We start from the raw sequence: 6764 nt of genomic DNA, 5'->3' as shown, positions 1-6764 counted from the left end.
TTATAATTATAATTATAATAATAACAATAATAATAATGTAGAGTTTTGTCCCAATTTTTGTGAGCAGGCCAATATCCACCTACAGCCCAAGAATAGAAAACCCACAACCCGTTTGAACCCACACAATTTCCACCATTTCATTCCGTCTCCGTCCTCTCGCTTCAAGAATTATCTCTTCCCCAGTTCCCCTCCGACTTCTTCCTCTCCAGCTGCGCCGGAAAGAACATCAAAGATACTAAATCAGAATAATCTCTCCTCCTTCGACGCCAGCATCATCTATGAAACCAACCTTAAACATCTCTGTTTCTACCTCCGCAATTCCAGCCTCGCAAAACCCTCAATCAAGCCCAGCTTCAGAACCCCATCCTCCTAAGCTAGTTCCCGGCAGCAACCCTCGTCTTCTATGGCAATATAGACACAATCTATAGCATGCAGTTAGATATGGAGTATCTAAACAATAATCATAAAGAGAAAAGAGATAGATAATCAGAAATGAGAGAAAAGATGGATCTGCACAAGTCCTAAGATAGGTAGAGTTTTGTCAATGATCTATTATACTCTCATTTACTGAAATTCATTTTCTCTGCTGTGTAGTCAAGAGAACCCTATATTTTTTAAATTCTAGAAAAATAAAAACTGAGATTGCAATTTCTTTCACTATGACTGCAATTGCTGTGTAGTTTAGAGGAGTCGAGAGAACCCTATATTTTCATTTACTGAAATTCAATTTCTTTCAATACGCACCCTAATCTAGTTTAACAATGCACTTTAGCCAAGCCTACTTTACTTTCTTGAAACTATGGGTTGAAGAGAATTCATCTAGCAAGCACACACCGCGCATCTCCCGGTTTGGTCACTGCCAGATTGGGCTGTCCTTCATCACTTAAAACAGTAATAGTTATAGTATTTTAATAGTTCTTTAAACAATGAAATACATCCTATATTTCCCTCAAGAAAATCAGCATCACCGTCACTTAAAGGTTCACGAACTGTTCTTTCCTTGCTTGGGGACTGAATAGCATAATCACTCCAACCAAATCTTTGATCTGAAGTCATCTTTGATCTGAAGTCCTAGGCAGTTTGCTTGACATTTTTGGATAAGGAGTAGGTTCAACTTCTGACTAATAGCTTGACTGTTCAATCTTAAAGTGTGTGTTTTGCTTAGACTTGAAATTCTATATTTCATTATGCTATCCTAAGTATTTAGATTTAGCAATATGGAGAATACATTTTCTTGAAATTGTTTTTTTTTTTTAATATCTACAAATTTCAATGTGATTAACTAACTCTTGTTATTATAGTTCAGCCTTTAAGTTTCAAAGGACTCATCCTCCCAGATACCATCCTGGGCAGTATAGCCACTGTAAGTGATTGTATCTTCCAAATTTTTGCTTACATTTTGTTATTTTAGCCACATGATATATGCTTATGCTATGCCTAAGATTAAAAAAAAACACATGTAATTAGGGACTTTAGCAATTTTATGTAGGGTATCTACCAATCATAAATGTAATAGAATTTCATTCCTGCGATGATTTACACAAACAAAAATAAGGAATTGCTATTGTAATGCTACTACATATCCTGGATGTGCACAAATTTACACTAAGGTTAACCTATGTACATGTTACACAGACAACATGACAATTTGAGCATAGGTCCTTTCACTGTGTGAACTTGTGACCTAGCCTATGAAATGAGAGCCTTTGTTTGGTCTTAAGGTCTTCAACCTTAGAAGATCCATTCTTGAAAAAAAAATCTTCTTGAGATTCTTGTAAGCATACTAAAGTCATAAGTTTGTCCCACTCTAACTGATGTGTGAGTTTTTCTACCTTAAAAGATCCATTCCTGCAAAAGAACTCAAACAAAATCTACCCAACAATGGATTCTAAATATATGTGAGTGAAGTTTTAATTTTGGTTTAGTCACTTAACACTCAAATAAAACCTTTTCACATTCACTGATACATTCACACTCACATTCACTGATAACATCATCCATTTCCCATTCACTGAAAACATTTTTAATGGCATCTTGCAGGGTGAATATAACAGCATTCCCACACTCTGTAGGTATGTGCTCTTTGCACTTAAATTATATTTTATATATTCATTTATCATGCCTTTCCAGTTTTATGTTTATGGTTAGCTTTAATGGAATTTTGAGAGTTTGTGTGTTTTTTTACTGGTTTCATTTTTTTAAAGCTATCACAATAACATTTGATTAGGAGAAGTACCACACCTTTTTCTTAAACTTTACTTGAAAAGGAGAAGTACCACAACTTTTTCTTAAACTGCACAGTTAAAGAAAAAATACCTGGAACATGCTGCTCTGTTAAACAGTCTTGATTACCTTAAAATACAAACTACATAGTCCATGTTAAAGAAAAAAATCAGGAACACATTCATATTTTCAATTGTTCATGTAATATGAACAAAGGACTTAACTCAAAGAAAAAAACTGATACAAACAATGGACCTTTAATGGATGGCCTTCAACATATCAACTGGTACATACTACTCTGTTACATACCTTAATTCCTGCAAAAAAAATGCAAAAAGAATATAAAAAATTCACACATATATGATATAATATAACCCTAAAAACATACTTCAAGGTAAAACATAAGAATAGAAAGCAAATCATTTAATCCTGTAAGATGTCTCCTTCTGTTCTACAAATCTGTACATGAACTTTTAATGTATTTGGGTACAATATCTATTGGTATATGACAGTGGCCTGTTGAAATATAGATTTACGTTCTTATCTCTTGTAGAATAAAAACTAATCAAAATTTCTACATTTTGCAGATTAATGAAGATTAATGATTAAAAAAAAAAGCTTACCTGTTCGTGGAAGACTACCTCTTTGCTCTTAATTTCAGAAGAGCCTTTCCGTGGAAGGAAGCTCTTGAAGGTAGATAAATTCTTGGCGAGGTAGTGCATTCCCATGGTCGAAAGCAAAAATGCAAAGCAGAAATTTGGAGAATGATTTTGAATGATAGTTAACCTGTAATATATAGTGTGTAATAGATGTCTTAGAGTGAAAGAGTTCTATATGTATATTAAATAGTTTTGAATTCCCGGTGAGAGTGAAAGAGTTCCATAATCTTTTCCTTGATTCTCGAATCGTCAAAAACGATTGGATTTCCTAAGTTTTGACGATTCGTTTACGGCAGCCCTTTCCTAAATATCTAATTGTAATTAATTTTGTGGCCTTTGATACTTCTAGAGCCGGCTTTTTAAAAGGAGCCGTCTATTATAGAAGATGTCCTTATTAACGTTGTTATTTCCAAAACTGCACCGTTTTGCAATTCTTGCTAATACCATAATTATAACCAAAAACTACGCCGTTTTGCACTGGGCGGGAACTGCATTTAATGCTCTTCTTCTGGCTTTTTTATTATAGAAGATATATAGAGAGAGAGAGAGAGAGAGAGAGAGAGAAATGGAAATTTTCCTTGCTAAATTTAGCAACGAATATTTCCGTCTCTAAGCTGTAGCTAAATGACACCTATAGAAACAAATTAGCGATGAAAATTTTCGTTGCTATATTAACGACGAGCTTTAGCGACGGAATTTTCTGTCGCTATTCCCTTACAAATTTCGTCTTCCAAATTGTCGTGGGGAGGAAATTGACGACGGATATTTTAAGTTTAGTGACGGAAAAAAATTGCGACAGAAAATTTTAGCGACGGACCAATTCCGTCGCTAAAGCGGTTTACAATGGATATTTTCCTTTCTAGAGAAGGAATTTTTGTCGCTATTTTCACGTTTTTTTTTTAAGTGTTAGGAAGCTCTCCCAAGTGAAACATGTGATCAATCATAGCTATTGATCTTGCCAAAATCAACAACCTAGCTAGAATGAAGCTAGATTTTTAAAATATACTATGGCATTATGGTAATTTTGCGTATTGTTGAAAGCTTAAGGTGTGTATTTTAAAATCTTAATGTGCGTCATTTTAACACTTAAGGTGCATCAATTCTACAGTTAAGGTGCATAAGTTTTACACTTAAAGGTGCGCCGTTTTAACACTTAAAGTGTGCCATTTTAAAAGTTAAGGTGCGTCAATTTAACACTTAAGGTGCATAAGTTTTAGACTTATTATGGTGCGTCATTTTAACACTTAAAGTGCGTTATTTTAACACTTAAGGTGCGCCATTTTAACACGAGTAAATACCCAAAATGGTCCCTCGACAATAGCTAAATTCACAAATTGGTCCTCGACTTATGATTTTAACTAATAACATCCTTGACTTTGTAATTTTTATCTAATTTAGTCATCCGTTAATGAGCCCGTCAAATGACCGTGAAACACAGGGATAGTCTAGTAATTTCACATCCTGGAACCAATTCACCATCATATTACAGCGCAAATCGCGCTTCTTAATATCGTTGATCCACAAATATTTCCCGACGGCCTGTTCTGCGCCGATTCCGGCTCCATCGTCCGGCACCAGTAATTTAGGAGCCGGTGGTGAAATATGACCTCAGACGTTAGTGTTTAGCCCTCATCCTCATCCCGTACCCTTCACAGCCCTCAGCCGGTGGCCATCTCTGTCGCCCTCATCCCGTACCCCTCGTTAGTGTTCAGCCCGCGTTGCCATTGCCAAGGATGCAGATCCTTGCAATTCTTCAAAGCCAAATCCTCGACGTTGAACGTTGGCGGCAAGTCGTAAACATAAACCCTACCGTACTCGCACCTTTCTCCTTCATCCTTGGGCGGCTGAGCCACGGTGAGCGGAAGCGTAATCGTTTGGGGGGGAACATGGAGCTGAACCTGGGCATGAGAGGAGAAAGAGAGCGGCGAATTCCGGGTAAAGAAAACGACAAGAAGCTGGATAAAGAGAAACACAGAAAGAATCCAAAAACGTGGATGAGCAGCGATTTAGGATTGAAAAGAATTGTAGGAGTTCCTGAAGAAGTGATAGGAGGATTTGGGTTTTGGCGAGGGAGAATGCATGGAGTAAGTGAAATTACCACTCTGTCCTTTGAATTCACGGTTAACAAACAGTGAGACTAACAGAGAACTAAATTAGGTAAAAATTGCAAAGTCAAGGATGTTATTGGTTAAAATTATAAGTCGATGACCAATTTGTGAATTTAGCTATAGTCGATGGACCATTTTGGGTATTTACTCTTTTAACACTTAAAGTGCATTATTTTAATTTTATACTTAAGGTGCGCCAATTTAGCACTTAAAGTGCGTTAGTTTGACACATAAGGTGTATTAATTTGACACTTTAAATGCATCAATTTGACACTTAAGGTGCGTCAGTTTGAAACTTTAGGTGCATAATTTTGAACATTAAGGTGTATTAGTTCAACAATGATAAGAGGAGAATGCATCCAGTTTCCAAGAAGAGCTTTTTTTTTTCCCTTGATTTGAGCCGTTGATCTAGATTAGATCAACGGCTCATATCACACCCCATCTTTCACATGAGAGACTCATATCAGACCCCATCTTTCACATGAGAGACTATTCGCACGTAAACTTGGCCGAGCAAACAAAAAAATAAATATAGACTAGGTCATGCCTACCCATTCTTGGGAATGACATTTTCTGTGGAATCATTATTGGATGGGCTATAGTTTACACGGTTGTATGTATGAACCACAAGTAAAAATTGCATTATTTGTATACATAAAATACATTACTTGAAAATATATTATTTGAATATTGAAAGTATATTATTTTGTATACAATCAAATAGTGCACATTCAGTATACAAATAATGTACTTTTAATATATTAAAATGTACATTGTATTCAAAGAAAGTACATTATTAGAGTACTGAAAGTATATTACTTTATATAATATACATTCAGTACACAAATAATGTATTTTTAATATATTAAAAATGTACCTTTTTTTTATATATAAATTACATAGCACTATATACATCATGATCCACATAATAATTTGTCTTTTTTTTTTTTTTTTTTTTTGTGATCACTGAAGGTTTTCTATCACGAAAAGTTTTCTTTGAATGCAGGTGCCCAAGCCGCCAAATGTGGACAGTCAATAGCACCTACTTGGCCCATTTTCTACCTCTACAATTATGCAACACAGTAGTGACGACCATTTATATCATGGACCAGTGTTCACACTCCACCTAGCATTATAGATCCTGGATTGAAATGACGAGATACAGAATTTATACTTGTAAGGTATAGAATTTCATAACACAAGACACAAAAAATCACAACACAAGACACGTATACACATATTATATATTTACTTATATTTCAAATTTACGTACACAATTTGTGTTAATAAGCACCAAATTTCACTAAAAAAGATAGAAATTCATACATTATACATAATTACTAATTTGTTTCATGTGCAAAAATTTAAGGTACAGAATTTAATAACATAAAAATTCATAACATAAGACAGATACACATACACTAGGGTCTACAGCGCACTGTGAACCTTGGTCCATGGTATAAGGCTTGGTTAGTGACACTCCAATCAAAGGATATTAATTCTTCACATATAACCTACATCCCTTTTTAGAATTTTAAACTTGAGCGTCTAATTCTTCATAATTATTGTCATTTGAGAGAGATCCTAATAGCTTTGCAGAATTCCCCTCTGGTTTCCATTTTTCATTTCTTGAATTTCTCATTTCTCTAATTTTCAATTTTTCTAAGAAAAAAAAAGGTTAGAAATGTTGTTGCAAGGGATTGAAGTGTGGATCTACTTTCTCCATTTCTTCAAATTGGAAGATTTAATTAGATAATGGCCCCGTTTAGTAAAT

The 6764-nt window shown here is 34.8% G+C and overlaps 2 long non-coding RNA genes across 5 annotated transcripts in view; one reads left to right on the top strand and one right to left on the bottom strand.

Moving 5' to 3' along the window:
• The window catches only part of LOC116016837, a 4465-nt gene extending 1357 nt beyond the window's left edge, over positions 1-3108 (top strand). For 2 of the 4 annotated variants that reach the window (XR_004097791.1, XR_004097790.1), the window contains exons 3-5: positions 1302-1363; positions 2041-2072; positions 2811-3108. This is a non-coding gene — a long non-coding RNA (uncharacterized LOC116016837). Of the gene's footprint in view, positions 1-393; positions 531-1301; positions 1364-2040; positions 2073-2810 lie in introns of those variants that run through there. The other 2 variants (XR_004097792.1, XR_004097789.1) reach the window with 2 other exon arrangements.
• Positions 296-2985, bottom strand: LOC116016838. The gene is made up of 4 exons (XR_004097793.1): positions 2847-2985; positions 2479-2540; positions 2317-2365; positions 296-422 (listed from the first exon to the last, which is right to left on the bottom strand). It is a non-coding gene; the product is annotated as an uncharacterized LOC116016838 (long non-coding RNA).
• Positions 3109-6764: the final 3656 nt, after the last annotated feature.

This window comes from Ipomoea triloba, chromosome 4 (assembly GCF_003576645.1).
Source record: "Ipomoea triloba cultivar NCNSP0323 chromosome 4, ASM357664v1".
NCBI lineage: Eukaryota > Viridiplantae > Streptophyta > Magnoliopsida > Solanales > Convolvulaceae > Ipomoea > Ipomoea triloba.
The sequence above is the reverse complement of the archived record's forward strand: the minus strand, read 5'-3'. Positions and strand labels throughout refer to the sequence as shown.